Consider the following 16,059-nt stretch of genomic DNA (forward strand, 5'->3'; position numbering starts at 1 on the left):
GGGGAGTTTTGGACACATTTGGGGCATTTCTTGAGTAAGAACGCAAAGATTTCTCATTCATAGCATCTGAATTTCTTCTCCAGCAAAGGCAATGGAAAAATGCAGTTAGACTAGTGAGACCAGTCCCTCTGGGGAGAAAGCACAACAAAACAAACATTTTGCAAGCTACTGCCAATCAAAATATAATGATTCTATATCATATCATTCCAATCTCCGGTAGCACATCCCACTCACAGATCTTACTCTTTCAAAAAGGAGTTACTCATCTTGCAAAACTACAGTACTGTTTGTTGATTTACCCACAGAAATATCTGCTGTTTGCTACATCTTTTTCCAGATTGAAAAAAAAAAAAAAAAAAAAAGAGAAGCAAATTCTACTCAAACACCTGCATCAAAATCCCACAGCACACGCAGAGCTTTTCCCACAGCTAGGACCTCCTGAACTCAGCCCTTCCCTGTGTCCATGATCAAGGTTGACACTAAGCATGTTCCTCACTTGGAGAGGAAGAAGAAGGCTGAGAATGCAATCCAGTGTCCAACTTTGAACACTCCAAGGATTGGATTTCAGCTTCAGTTCCTCAGCTGAATAACATCTTGCTAAGTCCCAGGAGCACCAGTGCTGCACCAGTGTTGAATATTAGCAGATTATTTTGGGGTTCACATGATTAGAGCCGGTTGCTCTGGTTACCACTGGCATAGAGCCAAACTGCTGCAGAATAACCCATGCCTCCTGGAAGGCTCAACCCTTCCCTGAAGCCCTCTTATGACAGCCTGGCCCTGTCACACAAAGCTGCTCCATTTCCTTGCTCATGCATAGAGGAGAGACAGCCTCTCGTGCTCCACTCCCAGCTATGCCTATCCCAAGTATCTCTTCCACAGTCCAGCACCAAGAGAAAGGGGAAGGGCCTACCCAAGGGGTTTTTCCACTGCTCAGCCACAGTTTCCCCAGCCTAGCAGCAGCATTCTCTCACAGTAATACAACCTTGATCCTTTCCCTGCCTCACCCACCTCCTCAGGGCAGCCCCACACAGTAGGTGCACACCACTCGCCCGGGAGTCTCTGGCAAGATCACACCCCATGCTCACCAAACAGCTTCACTTTCAGCAGGAGTGCCCCTCTTACTTGTGAACCCATCCACAAGCTGCCAATGTGTCAAGAGGGGTAGGTGATCAGGCATCCTCCCTGCACTGGCGCCACCAAAAAATCCTCTTCAGGGTCACAGGCAGAGCAGCTTCTGGTCACTACACCCGAGATGCCCAAGTGAGACAGGGGAAAGGAAACTTTTTGAAGAACTGCTTTCCATATTTACCTGCTAGGTAGTGGCCAACAACACATTAGAGATGTGAGTGCTCTGTGTATGTCACCACAGTGGGACAGCTCATTACAGGAGAATCATGTCACAGTCTTGCTTTAAAATATTTGCTTGCATATAAGGGTTCAAGCTACTTTATGAGCCTAGAAAGGGTCAATTTAACATGACTACTGTACACATGAGCAGTCCAAACAACAAAGCTAAATGTAAACCAGGTAACCAGAAGGTCCTAACAAAATTATGTTGGAAAAGAATGTTCCAATAGAGCACATGGCAGTGTATATTCTTGTGGCAGACATACCAATGATCCCAAAGTGATCTTTCTAAAACCAACAGAGATGAAAAACCCACAAACGTTAAGATGATTTATGTACAAAGAAGAGGCCTGCTGTAAGATGATACTCCCCACTCAGCAGGTAAATGACTACTCTTGAGCAATAAGATGGTACCCAAAAAGAAACAAAAGCCTTAAATTTCTAATCCAGTAACACAAATTTCTATAGTTTTCAGAGTTAAGACTCTCACAAACAAGAGTTTGATTCTTCCATAAAATCACTTGAAGAGAAGGTCAATTATTACTGCAAAATTAATGGTCTATCTTGACAACAGCAGGACAAGATTTATTACTTTTTAAAAACTTTTTTTACAATGGCAGAATTGGCTGAGGCTTGCCATTTATCACAATTTTAGCTGTTAAAATCTGTGAGTATAGCTTTGAAAGGATCCACTTTAGTTTACTGCTTTCTGATTGTTTTTTTCCGAATATTTTCAAAATTTTACAGTGACATCTTCATTTTAACATCACTGGTTTTGCTCATATTTAGCAACAGGGTAGCCTGTACCCCAGTTCAACCCAAGACTTGCTGGACGAGCTGTGAAACATAAATGGTTTGTTTTCAATGACTTCCTTCTCCTCAATAAGGCTGCAGCAAAAAAACAAGTAATGGCTCTTAGGATGTGGCTCACCCAAGTCTCTGACAATAGGATTCTGCATGGTTGTTAGGACTTGCAAGGGCAACAGAACATGTATTGCAGCCTACTCAAAACCACACCACTCTAGTCCTTCCCTTGAGAAATGTGATGCTGGTGCCAAAGGCAGAGGCACTGGAGGTGTTTTCACATGACAGTTCAAGCTCCCTCTTGAGAAACAAGCTATTTTTGTGCAGGAAAACCCAGGTCTCTGTGCATTCCTCTGACAAGAATGAGTATGTGTCTGATTGCACAATTGTCTAGGGCTTTCAGAAACATCCAAGAGTGCTGTTTTTCATGAACCGGCAGATTCTAGATTTCCTGGGGTTTTTGATTTCTTCATACAAAGAAACTAAAAAGCAGATGCAGCCACCCTTACTCTCAAGCAATCCTCAGGCATCTCACCAAGAAGGTTCTGTCACTGTTACTCTCATTTTGCACCCAGGGAACCTTGAGCACAGAAGTGTCATGGTCAAAGTCGCTTGGAAGTCCAGAGGCTCAGAGCAGCAGACACCCTAACTTCCAGGGATAACCTGGAATAAAGAGCTCCCTGGCTCACAGCCCATCAGGAATGTCAGTTGGGCACGGTGTATAATCCACCTTATCATCTGATAACAAAATGATCTCACTTGTTCAACTTAATGCGTCACAGCCCCGCTCCTCTAGAACCTTTTTGTTTGGGTACCAGTAGTACTCAATCATTAATGAAGTTAAAAGATCCCATCAAAAGATAAGCACAGGCAGGGTAAAGAAAGAGGCTCAGGAGTTAATTCATGCTTTAACACACCTGTAAGCCAAAAGGTTAGTGAGTGACTGATGTGAAGGCACCAAGCACATCAGGCAAAATCCAGGCAAATTTTATACAGGATACACAACCTGGCTGTTGCTCAATGGAAAGGACAACAAAAGAGAATTATATTTAGTTAACAGCAGCTTTGGTCTATCTTCCTACTCTGTCATTTTTGAAGCATAAAATAGGATTATTATTTGAATTTTAAATGACTCCTACTCACAGATACATACCCAAGTTGATGATTTCTTAATGTTTTTTCATTCCAAATTCTGTAACGCTCCCTATACTACTCATAATGTCCATGAAACAAAATTGGGAAGCATTCACCAAAAACATATCCTGCAAATTACTGTCTCCAGAGATTCATGGCCTACAAGGTCATCTTCTATTTACCAGAAACATAATATATTTCAGTAAATAACATAGATCCTCCGTGAGCATGTCAATATAACAAATACACAGATGCATTTTGTCATTTATTGTCAAATCCTGGCATTATTACCCATTTTAGCACTCTAAGTTAAATTAACAGGGCTGCACTGGGTTAACCCAGCCACCCTACCTGGCAGTCACTCTTAGGAGGATCGCTAGAGAAACACAGCTCTGTGCTAATTGCATCTATTTTGCCAGACAAACCACAGCAACTAAAACTACCTCATCTATATTTAAAGCGCTTTCAAATCCATAAGGAAATGCAAATCTTCTGAAAAACACCATTACCCTTTTTAAAATGCTCAGGAATGAAGAGTTCTGGAAAACACAGTGAGCATACTTGGGCTTCGTGACTAGACATGAAATGAAATCAAACCTCCTCAGCACTTCATGGGCCTGGGAAGTTGCATGATGCTCCCACCACTCACTACCACAGATGTTTTGAAACTTCCTTGTGCTGAAATCTCAAAATAAAGATGATTAACCAAATATTTTTCCCTTGCTGGGAACCGATGAACACAGATACTTTTAAAAATCCAAAATCAAAACCAACAACCAACTTTGTACTTTTTTTTGATCAACTGTTGCAATTTTACTCCTTAAAATGTACTCCCCTTTCCTTCTGCCATAGTTTCTGTAGCCCCTGGCATCTGCCATCTTGTCAGCCTCAAAACTGATTCAGTCTCTTCCATTATAATGTACTTGTGGAAAGCTGCATTTGTGACAGCTTTCCTTATTTCTTGTCACATTCTAATGATAGCCATCATCTTGAGAATGCCTTGAATCCAGAAGACAGTCACTTTTCTATATATATCTTAGTTATACCATCCCCATTTTTTTCATTATTCATTACCATTATTATCCAAAACATCACCATTTTTAAGTTTCCACCTCTATTAGGTCCTTTATGATTTCTCTCATAAGCCTTCCACTGCTACTGCTGACTCAATATCCAATGTGCACACAATAATGTGAGGTAAAGCAGCAGCACTAATACAGTTTTTGCTTGGTTAAAACACAGATGAATCAATACATGTTAGAGCATCCAGCCTCCCTCGGTCCCTACAGGATCGACCGCTCCCTTCCCGGGTTGCATGCCTGATGTTGTAAATGCTTCATCCTGAAGCAACTGGAGTTCGATTAGATAAAAGGCCCCTTTCAGCACCACGGTAGAGATATTAGAGCTGGGTTTGAGAGAGGCACTTCCTGCTAAAAGCACTGAGCCTCGCTACACAAAGAGGCTAGCTGACATCCTGGAGGGCTTTTTGGAGGGCTGATCAGCTCAGGCACAACAGGAACACGTATGCAGCATCATCTGAAACGCTTGGCATTGCTTGGCATATGGTGGGTTTCTCTGCAGAGAGCTGACACCAGTGAAAAATCCCCAATCTGAGGGCTTGCAGCACCACCACCTTCACCCACACAGCCCTCACCATTGAGTCTGAATCTGATCATTTGGTCTCGACCACTTTTGAAGCACCATCTGTGAAAAAACCACTGACGGACCTTATTCACTCCTACTCCAAATGTCCCCTTATTTATACACCAATACTAAAGCAGTCTTTTGCTGCTGAAGAAGTACTGTTAGGAAAGGCTTAGTGCATTTCAGTTCACACACAAAAAACAGAGTTTCTCCCTCACTGAAATGACCCTTAGCCAAGTTGAACACATTCCCAGGCTCGCCTAAGTCGCTGGTGCCTGTGTGGCCAGCCAAGACCAAAACACAGTAAGGGGAGCTGCTACTTGCATCAGTACAATTCTCTCCTGCCCAAGACAGGGGTAAGCTCTGCAACACAAATAATTACCTCAGCCATCCCCATAAAGGGCTGCTCTGCTGCATGTTTCTCTATTATCATTCCTCAGGTCAACCACTGCTTCTTCAACAAGGCTCCCTGACTGAAGCCATGGACAGAGCATGAGCCTGCCTGCCATGGGAATGCTGTGCAGATCACAGCTTTCACTGGTCCTTATTGCCACCACACTACTTTAAAAATTCAAGCCTACTCTGTTAAGGGCCACCAATTTCTGTATTTTCTGGATAGCAGAGGATAGTATATGGGGAACAGTTTTTAGCGGGTCTTTTGTTGTTGTTGTTTTGCTTTGGTTTTTTGGGGTTTTTTTGGTTTTTTTTTAATGTGTGCTCAAATATCAGAAGAGATGCCAATAAATCTGCCATTTTTAGAGAAGAGAAGCACCTTTCACGTTACTGCAGGGAACAAGACAGGGGACACCACAAGATGGCACAATGGAGTGCTTCACACACATTTCCCTTTCAGTCCAAGTCAGAGGACCCATTAAGAGAAATGCTTATTTAGCTCCTGGAAAGCTGTTCAAATCTGCAGAGCAATTTCTACTTCAGAGGCAGAAATGAGCAAATCCTGCCTAGAAGACAGGTAAGAAAAAAATATCCTTGTTTTAGAATTAATAACAACTAAGGCACGGACACTGAAAAATTTGCCTAAAACAAAAAGGCAAAATGAAGTGGTAAAGCTTGAAAGAGAAGCTTGGAGTAAAAAGGGTCCTAATTCTGATGTTTGAGAAGAAAACAAGTAGCATGGAGGTTTATCAGCAAATTAAGACAAAATTTCCAGACATAACTAAATTTGTTCCAACAGCTCTACCAACACTACCACTACACCTACAGGCAGTGTCCTAGGCCTGTGAACTGTTTCTAAAAAACACATGAATCAAATTGTGCTTCTTTAAAACCTGTGAAGCACAAAGAAACATGAACACTTGCTATAACCCTGTCTGCAACAAGCAAACTATCCAGCTGTTTTAGTAAAGGTGGGATTTCAGAAGAAACTGAGATGTGCTCACCTTTGGCCAGACATCACCTATGGCAGCAACAGGACCCACGGACACTCCAACTGCCAAGCCCGTTGAAGTGGTTTGGGATGTGGTCACCAGTGGTGCAGACTGGGACTGTCCTGATTTACAGATTTTACATTCAAAAGTTTTCTATCTTAGGCTTTATTAACCACAGAGCTGCTTGAGGAGGGGCAGCCACCTACTGCCTGTGTGCACAGGGCTCCCCTTGCTCTAGCAAACAATCAGTCATGGAACAGTTTCATGGCATTATGAGAGATGTCCAACACAGAGCACTAAACACAATCCCCTGAAGGCTGCAAAGCTTCCTTGTCATACTGCTCACCACACCACACCACAATTCCCAACAACAAAAAACCATAATGCTGTAAAACACTAAATACCAGAAGACCCACCTGGAGTGCTATTTAAGCCTGCTCTGAGCCATAAAAATTGGAATCAGCAGCCGCATTTCAACAATTCAAAGTCCTCTCCATGGCACTGGACACAGCCAGGGCTGATCCCAGCAAAGGTACAAGAGGGGAGCAGGTTCAACCACATACCTTAATTTGTCAGCTCATCAATGAGGGGTAACACCTCAAAGGGGTTTTTTTTTCTCTGTACCTACATTATACAAAAATAGGTCACTAGCACATTAGTGTCAATATACCTTTATTTCACTTTTTTTCCTACTTTTGCTCTTATCTGTATACAACCATTACACAGATTCAGTGCTGAAATTCAGGTTACAATGTCCTTCAGCAGGATTCCCACATACTCACCTTTTACAATGTTCTAGACCCCCAACACCTGGTTAAAAAGTGGGTTGAAAACATTTTGTTGACTAGTAATTCAAAAGAGCCTGGGCTCCAGCATTTTCTGTGCAACAGTTTTTTATGCTCTTCTCTCCATCACAAAAAGATGGTACAGGCACCCTTTAGAAAAAACCCTCCCATTACCTGTCCATGGTGTTAATAATAAGAAAAGCCCATACCCTTTCCCCCTTCCTGCACAGCTTCTCTCTGTGTTTACGCACAGCAGTTAAAATGGAAGCGTTTTGGTGCGCTGCAAATGACACTGTTTCCATGCAGAAGTAGCTGGAAATAGATTGTGCTATTACAGTGCTTTTATTCTTATCTTCTTTAATTTCATCACTTGGAAATGCCAGATTAAACATTTTGCAGTGATCCTTAGTGAGGGGATTGCTCTCTTTCTAAGTGTGTCACAGCAACCATAATGAAGAACTTTAAAGACCAGGAAACGAAACAAAACAAAAACTTCAGGTTCAGAGGAAACGCAATTTGATCCACAGTGCAAGCATTTTATAAGAAACTCTTCTACAGACATTCCTGTTTACTTTTAGCTACCAACAATTAAATAAAGATTTAATTATTGAAGTGTAATGTGCTTAGCTACAATGGATAGTGAAACAAATAAAATAAGCACAGTAGAACAGTTTTCCTCAATAGCACTGCTATAAACTGCAGTTTCAAAAAAATTGACCTTGGACAGCCCCAAGAGCTAAGGGCCAGAGAAAGATATCAGCTTAATAAATCTGTATAATTAAGTCTTTTGTGTACTCTCCACGGCATACACAAATTGAAACACAAACCAATGGGCAGAGCATCATAAAAACCCAAGCCAAAGCAGTTCTTTCCCAATGAAACCATTGCTGTGGGTGCAAGACAAAACCCTCTTCATGACTAGGTCCAGAGGGGATACAAGGTCTTCTCCCCTACACTGCTATAGGAGCTTCACTGCTGTCCTCAGGTGCACTCTTGATTTCCTTTTCTTCCTCTTGCTTCCCCACAGTACCCCTTTTCCATCCCTATCATCTGTAAAATACGATGTACCCGCTGGAACTAACACGACTGTGACAGCCACTTCATCCCTAATCACCTGAGCTACACTGCAAGACTTCATCTTTACATACTTTGATATCTTAAGACCATCAATCTTTCATGAGAGGGATGGTGCTTGAGTACTGAAACCAGCTACTTGGTCATTTAAAATACTTAAAAGCCACCACTATATGCAGGACACTCAAACTCAGATATTTTGTTATACTGTTTTACATTTTATATGATCCCTTTTACAGCTATTTTATTTCTAATGTATCACATATCACCTCTGCTAAAGAAATCTTTTCTTTCAGAGTCTAAAATAACCTTCCAGAAATGGCAAAAATGGAGCAAACTACTCCCCTGTCCCTGCTCAAGAAAGCAAGGCTGAAAAGGACTTCCCCTTGCCCACTGCTATCCCAGCATGAAAAGGGCAGTGAAAGGGAGGCCCCTTCCAATATGGAGCTTTCCCACAGCTCTCATACTTCATTATTTAAGTGGTGGGAGTTGAAGATGGCTAGGGCATCCCCTGATGGCTTCCCCAGGGCCAACCACCCACCCACCCCCTCAGCTGATGAGTAGCTACCATCTCCTGGAGAAAACTCACAACACCTTGCCTGTCATGCACTTTACTCTTACAGCCAGGGCAGCTAAATAACTGAGGTGCGAAGAGTGTTCCCACTTTCTTGTCATGCAGGTGCATGGTGGTGGATGCATTTCTTTCTCAGGAAATTCTGCACCAAACAAAGTCCCCTCCCTGCTCCCACTCTGTATCTAACAGGCAGGAAACCCAGCAACCAGGCCAGCCTCAAGCAGTGATACAGCTGATTGCATCTGGCTTCCCCTTAAACAGAAATTCAGGAATTGCCACATTCCAGAGAAGCAATTCTGCCTCCAACATGCTGCAAAAAAATACTTGGCAGTCTCCCCCACTCTCCAAATGAACACTATCTTGTCTACCTAAAAAGTACAGGCTGCATGAGCTGGGCAAAAACCACTAAGTAACCATGGATGGAGGGCTGTTTTTCTTTTTGCTGATTTTTAAATATGATGTCAATTATGTAATGCTGTTAATTATTAAAAATTAATATGCTCCTATTCAATATAAAAGCCATTTTCAGAATTTCTGGTTTTGCAAAGATTCTTGAGTGTATCACACTATTACTGGCTATGTGTTATTTATGCAGCTTCTTATACAATATATTAACCTGGAAAAATGCATGTAATAACAAAACATCCCCATTTATCTGAGAACAACTTCAATTTCTAACAGCCAAATGGAAGAACAAGCAAACAAACAAAAAGTCAGAAACCATGCTCAAAAAGAAGGGAATAACAATTCACTGACTGCAAAAACCACTAAATGATTCTGCTCTTCAAACTTAGGAGCTAAGTATAACAATTGCTGCAACTTGGTACCCAACATTCAAAAGTTTCAGTAGTTTTTAAACTACCTATGCCTCTGAAAGTTTGGAAAAAAATTTCTTGCTTCCCCAGAAAGCCTTCGAAGGTTCTGCACATGACACAAAAGTCTTCTAAATCAAACTCTTTTTCAGAACAGTTTTGTGTGTGAATTTTGCTTTTATAACCACTGATCCACATGCTTGATGCTAGTTAACTATGGCTGATTTCAGAACTCAAGAGTCTTAGAGAGAGGAAGAGAGCTTTTAAAAGGTTACTTCGCAGCTTCACTAAGTTGTGAACTTACAACTCACTCTGCTTGTCAGAGCAAGCTGCAGAAGTGTAGAGTGAACTAGATCCTCCTGGGCTTTATAATTTTATCTAGAGTAATGATTTACAAGCTCTTCAATTTGTGGGCTGTTTTACTTTTCTCTATGGAGGTATAGCACAGGCTGCCAAAAAGGAAAGTAAAGCTGAGAATGATGGCCTTTGTTCTTTTTATATGGTAGGTTTTAAACCACCATAGTCCATCTTAGTTTGTAAGAACAAGGCCTGCAAGTGCAATTTTAAGTTTATGCCAGTTATAAAGCATGGCATTCATATACACACATCAGTTTAGCTAAATTTGCTTCTAATGTGCCTATCACCCTTAGCCTAAATTCAAAGTAACATTGATTAACTGTCATTGGAGTTACACCTCAACCACTTCAATAAACTCACCTGGATTCAGTCAATTTGCTGGTATTCTCACAGACATCAGAAAGAAAAATGTCATTCAATTGTGCTGCCTAAATAGCTGATTAGTGTGTGTCATCACCATTTTTTTTACCCACTTCTTGTTTATTATCTCTTCTCAAGATCTTTCATTGCTTGAAGTTCTAAATGTTTTCTTTTCCTTTTGTTGAGCTTTGATGCTTATATCAACAGAGGAGTTTTGTACAACTAAAATTAGAAGTTTTAAAGAAATCACTATAAAGATTTTGAATTACACAGCTAAGTTCCCAAACACGCCATAAATAAATGATCAGTGTCTTGGTAGCAGGTTTGCACAAAATTTTACCCAACAGACTATCAGATATATGGAAGATTTGAACCCTGCCCACACACAAACACTTGTATTACTGAATAATTAACTTCATTATTCAGATGAGAATATTAATGATGTCAGTAAAGCAGCACAGCCATTAAAACTCAAAACCTCCCACCCACAACTGCAACACTGAAAAATCCCCCAAGCTTTATCTTCCATATCTTTTGTGTCAGGGTCCTGTAATCACTCAATTTGTCTACATCATCATTTCTCATTTTCTTGCAGGCTAGATACAGATGTCTTCTCTTTCCCTTCCTTAAATCCTAGCATTTACAAGTGCACCAAGAAATGAAGACAAGGAGCAGAAAGCATCCATGTCAACGTGTCTGTGGTGGAATGACTTTTCAAATTCAGTTGTGTGGCAGAGCTCACACCTGTTCTGAAAAGGCCACTACCTCCGCCTTGCTCATAAATTAGATGGGAACTTAAGAGATCTTCTGTCTTCAAATATAGGTATCTCCTAAAGTAGAGGTCAAGGGAGGTGGAAACAATGGGATACCCCATTGACATCTACTCCAGGCTGTGTAAAGAAGCTCCAGGAGACACAGTTTTGCTCAAGCTAAAAAAGCAAGAGTGCTCACTTGTTTAACAGAAAAAACATGTTTAACAGAAAAAACAAAATCTGGCTGTTTGCCTCAAACAATTTCATCATCACGATCATGAAGTACATTTTTAATGAGGCCGCTCCTACCCTAGAAGCTGTTAACATACACAGATATGTAGTTAAGGCCTTAATCTGAAAATGCAGGTGACAGAAGCAAGTAGATATAACCCGTTCAAGAAGAGACGCCAAATACCAGTGTTTTAAAATAATATATCTATGCCCACTCTTTGCATGATAAAGACCACAGTGTTTCATCCAATAATATGAGAATCGAGCCTGTAACCTCAGCTCCTCTCAATCTGATGCCTCAGAGCCGTTTCAGAAGCGAAGCATCTGTTGTGGTTGCTAATAAAAAGTCTGAAGAATTCTGCTTTCAAATATGCAAAAGTGGGTGGGGGAGAGGGGGCAGTTTCACTTTCCTGCAGCCACATGAAGATACATAACAGCTTTCAAAGTACATCATTGACTCACTCATGGTAAAAATCAATCAATTCTATGAAGTTTATGGAGCCTGGTAAATTAGCTAGAAAAAACACAAGCTTCGCTAGCTCCTCAGGGTTCACAATATGCGATCTGACCCTGGCTGTAACAATCACATCACTATAAACAAATGATGAAGGAACCACACCTGTCTGGAAACCCGGGTACTCAATAATGCTCCTTCCAAGGGGGTCAAAGCCTATAGAGCACAGGCTTCAAGGAGCCCTGCACTGAGCCAGTGCAGCAACAGATAAAAAAAAGTGAGGTCATCAAATGTGATGTAAGACACAACTAAACAGGGAGAAGCATCAGCTCTCATAATAGGGTATCATTCCTAGGGAGTGGCACATGATACTTCCCTGCAATCAAACTAGAAAGAAGATTTAATACAAAGGAAAAACACTACAGAAGTGACAAATGGCAAGGTAATTCAGTTTAAGGAGTAACACAATAATTTTTCCTCTTCACTCAATTTCTAGTCTTTGCTACATCTCTGCTTCCAGCAGGCTGCGTAATCTGTCCAAAGACTCCAGTATCACACAAAAACCTTCATTGCTAAGGACAGTGATTTTTATTTATACTGTCTCAAGTTGCTACTTGCCGGCAACATGCCAGCATTCTGAGGAAGAACTGGTAAGAAGAAAAACTAGGCTGAGGCTGAGCGACCTCTTCAGCTGTGATTCTGTAAGATTTATTCTATGCAGAAACAAAGAGATTGCACTTACACACAGCAAGTTGAATTTCCACATCTGGAAAGCCTGGGCTGCTCTGCTGATAGCAGCTCTGCTCATGATCAGTCAACATGCTTGAGATACACTACCCTTCCTGACACGCTGCCCGTGCAAGACATACTGGATTTTGGCTGTTGAGTTCAGGTAAACTTAAAAGAGTAGCTGCGATCTCCAGATATCCAGCATGCATGGTTTCTCCTGGATCACCAAAGGCTTGGAAATCCAGGAGAAATGCATCATACCTACCTTCAATATTCTACCAAGTTCTGGTTTCCCCCTACCCCAAGTGCAGTCAGACAACATGACCAGAGAAACTCAAATGCATGGGGGTTGCCAAGATCAAGGATAGAGGTTCACAAAAGGGTTAATCTGTGCCAAGACAAGCAGTCCTGATTTAAAAGCTCTGAACACCTGACACTAACACTGAGCTCTCTCCCAAAGGCAAGTTTACCCTGGGCTAAATTTGTCACCTTTCATATGCCTGTGTTGCAATTCTAGTACACTGAATCCTTCCTCATCAAATGCACAGCCTGCCCTTTTGTCTGCAGCTGCTTCAGTGCTATTGCACCATGTTTCTGCCTGGAGGTTTGTCCCTCTGCTCCTGTGCCCATAGCTTGAGAAGCTCATAATTGGCAGATCTGGGACACTAAATAATTCTTAGTGAAAGCCAGGAAGCTGAAACCAACAAACAAGACCAGAAAACATCTCAGTCGGGGATGTGTGTATGTGTAATGAATGAAAAACAGTGGTAACATAGAACTGTGTGAAAATATTTCTTTCCAGGTCCCTTTTACCATGGAACATGTTTTGATTCTCTAAATTCACTCTGTTGATGTTATAAACCCACCTTTTCCATTAGGAAATGCATAGATAGCTGCAGAACCACACTTTAAATGAGGCAGTGCTGTGTTCTATTCCAGATTATTAGTTTGAAATACCACCACTTGCAGTGCATTTACTCCTGTGTATGTACAGCTAGTACTACTTTTATAATGGAGCAGTGATTCAAGTATTTTCTGGCTCATTATAACAAACTGACACAGAGAGACTACAAATACAAGGTAACCAACAGTTTTAGAGAAGGAAAAAAAACATACTGATTAGTGTTTAATTTGCTGATTCCTGGAGAAGAGAGAAACCTTTTGAACCTACAAACAAATGAGGCCATCTGAAAAGTATGAAGGAAAGGACAAGACTTAAAAGCTGATGTATTTAAACAAACTAACTAACTAAAAATTATAATCAGTGCTATCTCCACAACCCATAAAACCGGTACCTTTCTGGTACAGCTCCATAAATCAATTTTGTTATCAAAATACAGTCACCAAATCTATAAAACAGACACACAAAAGGAAGTCTAGAGTTCAACAATCATCTCTGTCTTACCCTTGTTATTAATTGAAACAGATGGCAGTGGGGGTGGTAATAGCTACACGCAATTTGGGACACTACAGAGGAAGACATCAAGCTTTATAACAGTCACGCAAATACATGGTGCCTTTTATTCTAACCATATTCACACAGAAATATTTGAGGATGATCCAGTATTAGAAACAGAATCTACCTTCTCTTTTATGCATATAAACTGCTCTCTTCCAAGACTCAACTACATCCACTAGATCATTGGTAAGCAGCAGGAAATTTAAATCATTCAATCCAAGATGGAATATCTCCTAATTTTTTAAAAAAGGGAACTAAATTAATACCCTGGAATAAGATATAAAATTGCTTGCAAAGCAAGGAGCACTGCATCAGACTTGGCACTTCACATTCTAAGTCACACTTGCACAAAACAGGCAAGCAAGTGAAGGAAATAAATTAGAAGAGAAAAGCCTCCGTGCATGTGCCAAAATGCAGTCTTAGGATGCAGCTGTAACGCAGCCTAATACAGCTAACCCAGAGGAGCTGAGCCCACTCCCCCACAATTCCACCACGCTGCAGGGCGCTTCCAAAGCCACCCAGCTGCTCAGGTGGCTCAGCCAGGCTGAGGGCTTCCACCACTGCACATACACCAGATCAGTTCTCTGTAGGTGTCTCTTGCCAGGTCTGTGCCACCAACCCCGACAGGGGAGCTGTGACCTCTGCCAGAGGGGCAGGTGGCAAACAGAAATGGAAACTTCCTAGAATGGGTGCAGCTGGCTCAGCTACTGGAAAGAGGGCCTTCCTTGAGAGATGGACAAGTCCCATAATTTTAATTACCACTCTTTTGCTTTCCCCCAAGAGGACAAACCCCCAAAGAGAAAAGAGAAGAGAACCCTAGCCTAACTTTTCTTTAGAGAGGACCAGCCATGAGATGGGTATCATTATTGCAGGAAAGAGCACAAAAGAAAGGTCGGTGTAATTAAGCACCTAGTGATGCACCACATCTGCATGACTGAGTCTTCCTGTGATCCAGACCCAGCCCTGGCAGCCCTTTGCTGGCAGCTCATCCTCAGCATCCTACCAGACACAGACAACTCATTTGGAGATGCTGATAAATCTGGCAAAGCTGCTTCCTGTTGAAAGGGCAGCACAGGCATGGTGGATGTCCCTGAAGAAAAACAAATGCTGGAGGCCAGTAAGACAGATCACTGAAGCACTTAAGTAGCAGAGTAACAAGCCCACACAAGGCTTTATGTATTTGTTTAACCCCTACACTAGAACAACCAGTGCCATTTGGGCTGATTAACCTAAAATAAATAAAATGTCACTGCTCCCTACAGTGGATGAAAAACAAAAATGCTACATGAACTTGTACTCAGCTTTTCAGAACAACCAGAACCAACTCCAGCTCTCCTGATACGGTGCTAGCACTCACCTTTTCTTTAATAGCTGTAACCTCTCATCTTTATTAATCAGGGACTTGTTCAAAATACCCACAGCATGAGCTCCAAATTTCAGTTTAAGAGTTAACTTCTACAAAGAAGCCAATACTTGTTCTGTCAGTCCTTGCTCACTCTTGGGAAAAAGGAAGCAACTCAGACATGTTGCATAACTGCTCACAGTCACCGTCAAAGAGCTTGAGCAGTAATTGGAAAACTAATATCACTGCTTCAAATAGGTGCAAAAATACACAGTGCAAGGCCCATTAAGAGGATAGATGAGGAGACAGACATTATACTCCTCTCCCTGTCAGGGCCTCTTCAGAATAATTTAATACAGGATCCACAGAAAATGTCCTCCCACGTGTATTGATGCTAATTCACAGAATTAAACAGCAAAGCTAAGAATGCTGAAGCAAAGAAATTAGTTCACTGTAAAATCAGCTTCCAGTTTGGGCAAATTAACTAGGTAGCATGCTTCATTCATATGCCCTAACATACACAAAGTATGTAGTTTTGGTCAAGAGGTCTGTAAATCTGGCACTCCTGCTATCCACAGATACACAGGGGCTTTCCAAAGAGTTCTTTCAGCTCCCCTTTAGCTATTGCATCAGCCAAGACAAGTACATTTATACTTCAGACAGTTTTCTAAAAGGTTCATTCTGCTTTTTTTTAAAAAAGTAAACCATAATCAGAAACCAAACCTATGCTTGTGCGCTCACACAAAGTTTGTTTTGCTAGCAAATTAAAAAGCAGAGGTCACCTACATGGTCAGCTTCACAGCGCCATGGGAGAAG

At 41.5% G+C, this 16,059-nt stretch overlaps 1 protein-coding gene across 4 annotated transcripts in view; it reads right to left on the reverse strand.

Annotated features, from left to right (window-relative positions):
* CARMIL1 (capping protein regulator and myosin 1 linker 1) overlaps window positions 1-16,059 on the reverse strand; it is a 189,095-nt gene that overhangs the window by 111,177 nt on the left and 61,859 nt on the right. The gene's annotated exons all lie outside the window — the stretch shown is intronic.

The sequence above is a fragment of the Camarhynchus parvulus genome, chromosome 2, assembly GCF_901933205.1.
Source record: "Camarhynchus parvulus chromosome 2, STF_HiC, whole genome shotgun sequence".
Taxonomy (NCBI): Eukaryota; Metazoa; Chordata; class Aves; order Passeriformes; family Thraupidae; genus Camarhynchus; species Camarhynchus parvulus.